Source organism: Podarcis bocagei, assembly GCF_964188305.1.
Source record: "Podarcis bocagei genome assembly, chromosome: W".
Lineage (NCBI taxonomy): Eukaryota > Metazoa > Chordata > Lepidosauria > Squamata > Lacertidae > Podarcis > Podarcis bocagei.
The window spans coordinates 94,698,598-94,710,930 of NC_138131.1; the positions used below are offsets into that span (position 1 = coordinate 94,698,598).

Consider the following 12,333-nt stretch of genomic DNA (forward strand, 5'->3'; position numbering starts at 1 on the left):
CCAGGAGAGCCGGAAATCCCACAGGAGGGCTTTGTGCCTAGTGCCCCCACCCCCATAAATTCGGGGGTGGTATAGGGCACAGCAGGCAAGGGCCGTCCCCCGCACAATTCTGCACCTCCTCCCAATTGCTTAGCCCAGCCATACTGAATTCTGTCTGTTGATCACACTCAAACACAACAAGGGACTAGGGATGGAGGAGAAATGTGATTCAATTTGCATTTAAAGGCAAACCTACTTAATTTGCACTTCCCAAAACAAAATGAGTACTGAAGTGCAGCCATTGTTTGAAATCCACACTTGCTGAATTTTGCAAGGTTGTCCTCCAGTCAAGCCATGTGTCCAGAAATGCATGTATTAGGGAAATAACATACAGAAATGTATTACATTAATTTAAATTGTTTTACAAAAATACATTAGGCAAGTTATACATACAAACTATGTGCATGTTATGAGAAATTTGCACTAAAAATGCTGGTGATTTTTTCTTTTAATTGCAAACTGATGTGGGAATGTGGCAAAATATTTTTAAGGTGACATGGAAATGAGGAGAGCTAAACTTAAGACATGGGTATAGCCAAGGAGGGGCAGATCCAAAAATATTATTGAAAAGCATTGAAAGTACTCAATTATCTGAGGTTCTGCTCCCCCTCAGCAGAAGCCTGGCCCCCACAATGTCTTATTTATGGTGTATTTTTGCCTGTGACTTAAGAAACTGAAACTGAAAGATTCTACCGTCCTTACAAGGGAAGTAACCTAGGCACTATCTCTCATTCAGTTCTGTAGCTTGGGGGTTCCTTCTACTGGAACCTTCGCCAACCTGGGGCTGGAAGCTGCAGGAGGGGAGGAGAGGGCTCTTGAGCTGGGGTCCTGCTCATGGGTTTCCCTTTGGGGCATTCACTGTGGGAGCAGGATCCTGAATTAGATGGGTCATTGGCCTGACCCAGCAGGTTTTTCTTAGTTTCCTATGTTCACATGCTGGTTTAAGAATAATCAATGTAGGTGATGTATTTTGGAGAGGTTCTGGCCCTATCGGGTTCTTTATAAGGGTGCTTTGTATGCTGCCATTCTTTCTGAAGGCACCTTGGTATCTCTGGTCCCAGCCCATGCCCTCATGCCATAGACCTGGCTGTTCCTTTCTCTCCTTGCAGGCTGAAGAGAAGCAGAAGGCCTCAGCTGCATTTGCTCAGCTCCACACTGCCATGGAGATCCTGGGAATTGTGGTGGAGGAGCAGAAGGCCATCTGGCGAGTTTTGGCCGCCATCTGCCACCTGGGTGCTGCAGGGGCTTGCAAAGGTAAGACTAACGGCTGGCAAAGGTGGCATTTTGGGCTGGGTGGTTCTACAAGGAGACTGCTGTGCTGGATCCATCTGCTGCAGCCTGAGAAAGGAGATGATGGAGATGTCCCTGCTTTGCAGGCTGCATGGTGCAGCATTTCAGAAAATCAAGCCATCTGCTTGGGCTCATTTGTCTGAATTCCCTGCCCCCTTTTAGCCTATCCTTCTAGGAGCATTACAGAAAGTCAATGGATCTCAGTTCAGCCTCTCTGCTTGAGAGGCTGCTGTTTTCATATAATGCTGGTCTTGCACAAGGCCTGCTCTTGGAGATCCCTGGAGTGGGAGGAGAGCCAGAGAAAGTGCAAGACCCTCCAATATCAAGAATCACAAAACAGAGAAACCAGTAGGAGAACACTTCAATCTCCCAGGACATTCTATACAAGATCTCAAAGTAGCTGTTTTACTACAAAGGAATTTCAGAAATAGACTGGAAAGAGAAGCTGCTGAATTGCAACTCATTACCAAACTTAAAACAATGGAGACACCTGGTCTGAACAGAGACATTGGATTCTTATCTCATTATACATGACTAAGCCACTTCTCACCTTCTCACCCCTTGCCTTTTCCTGTAAGACCTACTACAGTCGTTAAGAGTCGTCAACAGGCTCATCAGGCTCATCTCAGCTATCTGCCAATCTCCGATTCCCACCACCCTTCTGAGTAATACCCCTCCCCACCTTCTCTATATATAGAAGGATCTGGCAACTTCTGTTTCAGTGTATCTGAAGAAGTGTGCATGCACACGAAAGCTTATACCAAGAACTAACTTAGTTGGTCTTTAAGGTGCTACAGGAAGGAATTTTTTTATTTTGACTATGGCAGACCAACACGGCTACCCATCTGTAACTCCCACAATGAGGTCACTGTTATTCTTCTGTCCCTTAATTTTGACCCAAATGCTCTCACTTTGGCATTGAGGTTCTAAATCTTGGATCTCTTCACAGGTATACACATCCCTGACATATAACGCCACTCCTCCTCCTTTCTTGTCTGGTCTGTTTCTCTGAAATAGATTGTATCCCCCCATTATTACATTCCAATCATGGGACTTATCCCACCAGGTTTCAGTGATGCCTATTATGTCATATTTAGTTTGTTGTACCAAGAGCTCAAGCTCATCTTGTTTATTTCCCATGCTTTGCACATTAGTGTACAGACATTGAAGTCCATTAATCATTTCCCCGTGTCTCTTATTTAAGGATTTTTTCCTCCCACCACTAGGTCTGTGTGCTGTTTGCTCCATTTGGTCTATGACATTTGGATGATCGTCTTCATCAATTGATGGACTCCTACCTTCAGGAGCACTGTCTCCCTCCCCCACATTAGTCAGTTTAAAGCCCTCCTGATGAGGTTTCTGAGATTCTTGGCAAAAACATTTCTCCCAACCGTTGTGAGGTGCAGCCCATCACTTGCCAGAAGTCCATCTTCAAGAAACTGCAGTCCGTGATCTAAGAATCCAAACCGTTCCTGTTTACACCATTTGCGAAGCCAGCTGTTCACTTCCACTATTTTTCCCTCTCTCCCTGGGCCACGTCGTTCAACTGGGAGGACAGATGAGATGACAATTTGTGCATTTAGTTGCTTCAATTTCCTGCCGAGGGCCTCGTAGTCTCTTTTGATCTTCTGGAGGCTATTGCTTGCAGTGTCATTGGTTCCCACATGAACCAAGAGGAAGGGGTATTTGTCAGTGGGTTTTATGATTCCTTGCAGTCGTTCAGTTACATCTTGGATCTTAGCCCCGGGGAGTCAGCACACTTCCCGAGACATCTTGTCAGGCCCACAGATCACTGCTTCTGTTCCCCTCAGTAGGGAATCCCCTATCACCACTACACGCCTCCTCTTAGGTTTGGTCGGGGTTCTTCCGTGAGCTGTCCATTCCAAGGTCGCCTGCACATTCCCTGAGGACTGACTTTGCTGCTCGTCTTCATATACCTGATCGACTGTAATGAGGGAGAGATCCTCAAATGGAGTCTGCTCTTCGTCTTCCATGCTAGGGGAGAGGACCTCAAAGCAATTGTGTATTTCTAAACAATCAGAGCGAACCCTGGGCCTCCTACTTCTTTGAGTCACGTTTCTCCATATATCTGGCTCCTGTGTTGGTGAACTAGCCTCCTTCTCAGGGGAGTCCCCTGTCTCCTCCTTGGTGGAGACGGTGTGCTCTGTTGCTTCCAAGAAGAGCTCCAGCTCTCTAATTCTTTGGAGCGTAGCTACACGTTCTTCCAGTTGCTGGACTTTGTCTTTTAAGAGGGCAATCAACATGCAATTGCTACAGGTAAAGCTGCCTGCAACCTTTGGCAAGATGGCAAACATTGCGCAGGAACCGCAGGCGACTGCAGCTGTTCCCTCCCACTCCATCTTGAGAATGTGTCATTGGGGGTGGCTACAGCGGTCCTCCATCATAAAAAGCGTGAAGACAGGACAAATAACTCCTCCCACAAAAAAACCCTAGGTCTCCCCCAACGAACGTTTGAGACTAGCTCCCCTAAATCTACACGATGGATCAAACTGCACGCGCTGCTGCCCTGCAAGCTCTGATAAGCTCTTCCCACAGCTAATCACCTGCCTCAACAGAAACCCTGCCCCCTCTGACCTTTGCACAGGGAGAACAGCTAATCAGCCACAAAGAAACACACACACACAAGAAAACCTTTTTTGCTCCTTCTTCAACTGCTGCCCTGCTAGGTCTGATAAGCTCCTCCCACAGCTAATCCCCTGCCTCAACAGAAACCCTGCCCCCTCTGACCTTTGCAAAGGGAGAACAGCTAATCAGCCACAAAGAAACACACACACACACAAAAGAAAACCCTTTTTGCTCCTTCTTCAACTGCTGCCCTGCTCATTGATGTTTTGTAATGTGTTCCTAATGTTGTACACCACCCTGAAATCTTTTGCTAAAAGATTATAAAAAAATTGAATTATTAATATTAATAATAATATTTCACTCATGCACTTGCAAAGAGGTTGGATACAGTTGGCTGGAAGTGCTGTAAAAATGATACATGGAGCAAGAGCAGCTTAGTTCCCATCTGGTTTATAGAAGAATAGAATAGTGGGAAAACATTCCTGTTACAGGATAAATAATACATTGAAAAAAGGCAGTTTAGAGCCTGGTTCTTACGCATTCTTATTGTGAAGTGAGTGAGTTCAGTGAGTCTTCTTCCCAAGAAAGTGGTTTTTGGCTTGTGGTGCTCATCTAGATTAGGAGGAGAGAGCTAAGAACCAGCATTTCTCTTAGAGGAAATTCTGTGTATGTGTTGTGGGCAAGAGGCACCCTCAACCTTGAGACTGATGTGAAGTGCCATAATTTCACCACCAGCAGACAAGACAAATAACATATTTGCTGGCAGGAGACAAACTGTAGCAGAACAGAAATGGTGCTGCATGCAACAAATAAGAGGTTAGGATAGAAAACGATACCCAAGCAGCCCAGTCTCACTCTCCCTTTCATACATTGAATCACCTGGGTATGGAGGGGGAAGGGATGCACAGAGCTCATAAACATAATCAATGTAGCCTACATTTATCAATTGAGAGCATAATGAATGTGGTTTGATGATAGGCATGTTAGAAGGTACATTAGTCATCCCAAGCTGACAAAATCCAAAACTGCGATCTAAATTGGATTTATTTATTTACTTACTTACGCAAAGCAAGTAACATGTAAACAAGTTACATAGACTGCCCTATAAATTCACTCTTTGGAAGGCTCTTCAATATACACTGGTAAAACACAATATTAAAAACAGCTCTCTCATTTTGCATTTCATTCTCAGTGTAAATAGAATAGTAGCAAGGAAAATAAATATTTATGGAGCTTTGTAAAAAAAAAAGGTAATACTTATAAAATTATAAAACTATTTCTTATATGAGCAAAAAGAGCATTTTAGCCTTCTTCCCAATAATCTTCTGTAACAGAAAGCGAATTAAGTGGTGGGGTGAGAAACACTTCACTAGTAATGCACACTGGAAGGAGGAAGGATAGAGAAAGGATTTTGCCAAGAACCAAGGCAGACCCCCTGTCTCACCAAGGAGGGCTATCTAGTCCCCCTCCCCAATTACCTGACCCTGGCATAGCCCAAACGTGTTCAAAGTTCATCAGAATCTCTCCCTCTGAAACAAGCTATTTACACCTGCTTCCTGACACTGTGTCACAATGGAATTATTTGGAGGTGGGTCTACCCAAAGGGGCAAGTCACCTCTGTGGCCTGTGAGTCCACCCTCACTCTTTGAGTAAACAAACTGGAGGTGTGCCATGAGAATACTCAGAGTGACGAATCCCAAGACTGAACTGTGGGGCTCTGGGTTTGTCGGTGGTGACCAGCTCCGCATTGTAGTCAGGGGGTCCTGGTGTATAGTTCTTGCTGGAGGAAGCAAACCTTTGGGAGATGCTGTAGGATGGCTGGTGGCACAGGTAAACATCTGGTTCAGGTATGGTATTCATTGCCGGGCCAGGCCCTCTCACCAGGTCTTTAGCATAGCCCCACACAGAGGCACTGGATGCCATTGAGAGGCAGGGAGCTGCAGGTTTGACAGGCAGCTTTGGACGCAGTGTCTGTGGAAGGGTGTATTGGTTGGGTGCTGGGTTTGGGCTGCTCACCCAGTAGTGCGTTCGAAGGCCCATAGTGTACGCTGGTGCATTCGACTCTTCAAGTGGGTGTATCTTCTCCACGTAGTACTCATTTGGGGCAGGCGTACAAGATATAACTGCAAGCCAAGAGCAGATAGGAGGTGACACCCCCCACTTGGTGCTCCCCACTGTCGAGCATGTGGATAAACCTGTGGATACTGTTGGGAATCAAGCCTTTATCAGGAGAAACTGGCAACTCTCCAGGCACCTGGCTTGATCTCCTGATGACCTCCCTGTCTGCATTGCTAGGTCGCGATAGGCGATCCTTCTCAGCGTGAGAAGAACACACCCCTCTTTCCTGCCCCCCCCCCGGCAGGGGAAAGAGATAGACAGAAACGTATTTACATGCCTTTATTTCTGTCTTTGCAGCGTTACAGAAAAACACGACTGCTCTCTTCAAACTCCAACAGCCGAGAGACAAACTCCACCTGTACTTCCTGTACAGCTCATATTACACTCTCAGCTAATTCCGGCGCCCTCTGCACTGTGAATTGACTGTCCCTCTGTTTCCCATGGAACAGTCCCAACATTCCCATTATGTTTTGCTTTCAAGCTACCAGCTCGCGGCCGCATTGCTTCTATATCGTAACATACTCCCCCATATGAATCAATGTGCGCTGCGAGCAAAGCGTGATCCAGAGAAGAAAACAAACAGTTGTTATACATATAACACTCCCCTGTTGTTTCAGTTCCACCCTTGGAACTACCCGCCACTGGTTTCCCCAGTGTACCTCTCTGGTAGTCTGACTTCCAAGGAATGAGTGCATCTGCATGACCTTGGCTAGGGAATGTAGTGTTACACTTAGCAACTCCCTGTTGTGTCTTTGTCTCTGACTTAGACACAGCTTCAACCTGTCTTGACTTGTCAACAATAGTAACACACGCAACAGCTAAGTTAGCAAACTCTTTTGAATACCTCTTGGGTGGTACACCCTTTGTAACTCTCTCAGACCTACGTATGAGGTGCTGATCCTCTTTGCTCACTGGTTCAGTCTCAGGACTCTTTGGAGAACCAGTTCCAATAGTAAACAGTGGTTCATCCTTCATTTGTGAAGGTCTAGCCATTGTGTGAGATTTCCTCTCAATGACTGTGTCAACTGAGCTCTTTGAGCTATCACTGTCACTCTGAGTACCACTGTAATCAGTAAAATCATCATCAACATCTGAATTGTCCTCAGTGGGAAATGTGTGAACAATTACTCTCTCCTGTTCAGGAGCACTCTCTAGAAATTTTTTGAGAATCACCTGACCAGATTCAGACAAAATTACTCTGTAGAGACCCTTTTCATAACCCACAAAAATGCCTCTAGCATTCTTTACTCCACCTGGAGCTTCTGTCTTCACATGAGACCCAAAAACCTTAAAATGGGCAACACAAGGTTTTCTACGGAACAGCTTCTCAAAAGGAGAACTTCCCAAATCTTTTGAAACCTTTCTCAATCAAGACTAACAATAACACAATATCGACTCCGCCCAATACTCATGTGGCAAATGTGAACTCAGCAATTGTGCCTTCATGCCATTTTACAATTCTTTGTTCACTTGCACACAGACACTTCTGTTCCATGCTTCTGCAGAAACAGCAGTCTTGTGTCTTGTGCCTTATCCCTTTCTTATCCAGGAAATCCTGAAAATCCTGTAAAAGAAAAACTGGCTTTTCATCTGTGAAAAGACAATCAATGTTAGCATTATGAACATTCTTAACCTTGTCACAAAATTCTTTAAACCTTTCTAAGGCTTCTTGTGGTTTCTGCAATATATATACCCACACATAATGAGAGAAATAATCCACACACACAAGATAATATCTTGCATTGCCTCTAGATGGTGCTAGAGGACCAATCACATCAGCATACACTCGCTGAAAAGCTTTGATTACTTGCGTCGTCTTCTGGACTTTTTTTTGGGGGGGGAGTTATTTGTCCTGTCTTCAAGCTTTTTATGATGGAGGACCTCTGTAGCCACCCCCAACGACACGATCTCAAGATGGAAGGGGAGGGAACAGCTGCAGTCGCCTGCAATTCCTGCGCAATGTTTGCCATCTTGCCAAAGGTTGCAGGCAGCTTTACCTGCAGTAATTGCATGTTGATTGCCCTTTTAAAAGACAAAGTCCAGCAACTGGAGGAACATGTAGCTACGCTCCAAAGAATTAGAGAGCTGGAGCTCTTCTTGGAAGCAACAGAGCACACCGTCTCCACCAAGGAGGAGACAGGGGACTCCCCCTGAGAAGGAGGCTAGTTCACCAACACAGGAGCCAGATATATGGAGAAACGTGACTCAAAGAAGTAGGAGGCCCAGGGTTCACTCTGATTGTTTAGAAATACACAATCACTTTGAGGTCCTCTCCCCTAGCATGGAAGACGAAGAGCAGACTCCATTTGAGGATCTCTCCCTCATTACAGTCGATCAGGTATATGAAGACGAGGAGCAAAGTCAGTCCTCAGAGAATGTGCAGGATGTTAGGATATTTCCGTTCCACCTTAAAGGGAGCAGGCTTTGGGGAGTCACAGAGTCTGCGCATGTCCTGATCACAGGATGTTTTTGTTCAGATATTCCTTTCGTTTTTGTCAGATGGTCAGAGACGCTGACTGAGAATGGACGTGTTTTCTTTTGTTCTGTTCATGTTCTAAATAAAGTCTGTAAAAATGCTCTTCTGCTCTTCTGCGGTGCAAGCTTTTGACTGTGCTTTCTGCTGAAAGAGGGTGCACCAAGCCCTGGAATGTGGCTAGGAATTCCAAAGGCTTTGTGCCCCTAACTGTTGGATCCATTAGTGTCCATCATGAGCCCCCAAGCCGGAGTTCTGGACGTCCATCGGCCTCCCGTAGTCACGCAGATCCAACAGTTAGGGGCACAAAAGCCTTTGGAAATTCAGGCTGCATTCCTAGGCTGGTGCACCCTCTTTCAGCAGAAAGCACAGTCAAAAGCTTGCACCGCAGAAGAGCAGAAAAGCATAAAGTCTGTAAAAATGCTCTTCTGCTCTTCTGCGGTGCAAGCTTTTGACTGTGCTTTCTGCTGAAAGAGGGTGCACCAAGCCCTGGAATGTGGCTAGGAATTCCAAAGGCTTTGTGCCCCTAACTGTTGGATCTGCGTGACTACGGGAGGCCGATGGAATCTCCGAACTCCGGCTTGGGGGCCGTGATGGACGTTATCTCCCTGGCAGTTTCCCAACAACAAGGTTCCGGGCCCAGATTCATAGCACCTACAGGAGAGTAAAGCTGCAACAGACTGCGTTTGAGGTATGTTGGGGGAAAAGCGAAAGGAAAGGGACGCTTTTCTGTTTTACCTCGCAAGGAGCCTTTGATCTCCGGCAAGGCCTAATTGGCCTGCGAGCTGAGCCAAAAAGGCTTCGTGATTAATGGCTGCCAAGATAAGGAGTCTCTCGAGTTAAAATAGACTCACGGCTAATTGTAAAAGCTGGAATGGAGTTTTTCCACGCTTTTGAAGCTTCAGAGGCCACTCAGTGCCCAAAGGCAAATGCTGAATGCCCTAAGTTGGATGGGCAGAATTATGAAACCTGGGCAAAATGGTGTGAGAGTTTGCTGCGTCAGTTTGGGGTGTGGCATGTCGTTTCTGAGCCCCCTCCGGTTCCTCTGACAGAGAGATGGAAATCGCATGATTCGAAAGCGATAGACGTAATAGTCCTATCCGTATCTCTTGAGGAAATTAAGACGCTGGCTGGCAACACCACTGCACGTGGGATGTGGACTGCTTTGATGAAAGCTCACAAGCCAATAATCCCAGCCCAGAGTTTGACTGCATCGGAGGTCCTAGCTGTTTCCCAGAATGCGAATGAATGTAGGGATGCTGAGGGCACCGGTTGCAAGCTGCAGGGGGAGCTGACCGTCACGTCATCCCAGGCAGCATTCCAGCCTCCAGGGGGAGCCAAGGAGTCGGCAGCTGAGAGCTCTGGTTCTCGTGAGAACCAAGGCCATCGCCTTTGCAGAGGCCGGAAAGGCAAAGGTAAACACAGGCAGCCGCCTGCAGATGGCCAGGAGCAGAGGGAGGGTGAAGAGCCCGCGCAAGGGAAAAACAAAGCGTTGTTTGCTGGCTCAGCTTCACCAAAGGCTAAAGGCACGTCTGCTGACCAGAAACAGGGGGGCAAGCTGCAAAAGCCCACACCAGTGGAAAACAAGGGTTTGCTTGCTGTAAGGACTGCTCCAACAGCCAAAGGCAGCTTTGTTGTTGATTCAGGCTGTACGCGCCACATTTCGAAGGATCGCCATCTCTTTATCTCCTTCAAGCCTCAGGAAGGTGAGATCCACCTGGCTGATGGAAGGACGTTGCAAATTGCAGGAGAAGGGACTGTGAAACTTGCAAGTCTGCACACTACCCACGATTGGAATGTAATAATGGGGGGATACAATCTATTTCAGAGAAACAGACCAGACAAGAAAGGAGGAGGAGTGGCGTTATATGTCAGGGATGTGTATACCTGTGAAGAGATCCAAGATTTAGATCCTCAAAGCCAAAGTGAGAGCATTTGGGTCAAAATTAAGGGAGAGAAGAATAACAGAGACCTCATTGTGGGAGTTTACTATAGATCCCCAAGCCAAACGGAGGACATAGATGATGCCTTCCTGGAACAGATGGCCAAGCATGCAAAAGGAAGGGAGATAGTAGTAATGGGGGACTTCAATTACCCGGATATTTGTTGGACGTCAAACTCAGCCAAGAGCATAAGGTCAAACAGATTCCTCACTGGCCTTGCAGACAACTTCATTGTCCAGAAAGTGGGAGAAGCAACAAGAGGAACAGCCATTTTAGATCTGGTCCTAACCAATGTTGATGACCTGGTTAGTGGGGTAGATGTGGATGGATCATTAGGCGCGAGTGATCATGCTCTTCTGAAGTTTACTATACAGCGGAAAGGAGCAGCCAAGCATACTAGGACTCAATTTCTTGACTTTAAGAAAGCCGACTTCATAAAACTTAGGGAAGTGCTGGGTGAGATCTCATGGACAGCAATACTAAAACATTCCTTAATTTTGCAATATTTTTGTAAATAGTCCTTAAATTTTTCCCAATCTTCCTCTGCCGACTCTTCTCCCTGGTCACGGATTCTGCCAGCCATTTCTGCCAGTCCCATACAGTCAATCAGCTTCATCTGCCATTCTCCCAAAGTGGGCAAATCTTGCGTCTTCTAATACTTTGCAATAAGTATTCTTGCTGCTGTCGTTGCATACATAAAAAAAGTTCTGTCCTTCTTTGGCACCAATTGGCCAGGAGAAAGGCCTCTGTTTTTTTCAGGAAGGTATACTTAAATACCTTTTTCAGTTCATTATATATCATCTCCCAGAAAGCCTTAATCTTTGGGCACGTCCACCAAAGGTGAAAGAATGTACCTTCCATTTCTTTACATTTCCCACATTTGTTATCGGGCAAATGATAGATAGATTTTTGCGAGCTTGACTGGGGTCATGTACCACCTGTAAATCATTTTCATAATATTTTCTCTTAAGACATTACATGCCGTAAATTTCATTCCGGTGGTCCACAACTGTTCCCAGTCAGCAAAATTAATATTATGTCCAACATCTTGTGCCCATTTAATCATGACAGATTTAACCGTTTCATCCTGAGTATTCCATTTCAACAGCAAGTTATACATTTTTGACAAAAATCTTGGTTTTGGGTTCTAACAGTTCTGTTTCCAGTTTAGTATTTCCCACCTGGAAGCCAACTTTTTTATCCAAATTGTAGGCCTCCATTATCTGATAATAATGGAGCCAATCTCTCACTTTACTTTTTAATTTCTCGAAACTCTGTAATTTCAGTTTATCTCCTTCTTGTTCCGAAATTTCCCAATATTTCGGCCATTTGGCCTCCATATTGAGCTTTTTCTGGGCCTTTGCTTCCATCGGTGACAACCACCTTGGGGTTTTATTTTCAAGTAAATCTTTATATCTTATCCAGACATTAAACAATGCTCTTCTGACAATATGATTTTTAAATGCTTTATGTGCTTTAACCTTGTCATACCACAAGTATGCATGCCACCCAAAAACGTTATTAAAACCTTCTAAATCCAAAATGTCTGTGTTCTCAAGAAGCAGCCATTCTTTCAGCCAGCAAAATGCCGCTGATTCATAGTAGAGTTTAAAGTCTGGCAGGGCAAATCCACCTCTATCCTTTGCATCAGTTAATATTTTAAATTTTATTCTGGGCTTCTTGCCCTGCCAGACAAATCTAGAAATGTCTCTCTGCCACTTCTTGAAACAGTCCATTTTGTCCAAAATTTGCAATGATTGAAACAAAAATAACATTCTTGGCAATACATTCATCTTTATAACAGCAATTCGACCTAACAAGGAAAGCTTCAAGTTTGACCAAATTTCTAAATCTTTTTTAACTTCCGTCCAGCATTTTTCATAG

General features: G+C 45.3%; 1 pseudogene across 1 annotated transcript in view; it reads right to left on the bottom strand.

The window, feature by feature from the left end:
- Window positions 1–5,553: 5,553 nt before the first annotated feature.
- The window catches only part of LOC308578230 (protein CIMAP1C-like), a 51,154-nt pseudogene continuing 44,374 nt past the window's right edge, over window positions 5,554–12,333 (bottom strand). The window contains exon 5 of the transcript in view: window positions 5,554–6,038. The product of the transcript in view is annotated as a protein CIMAP1C-like (transcript). The remainder of the gene's footprint in view (window positions 6,039–12,333) is intronic.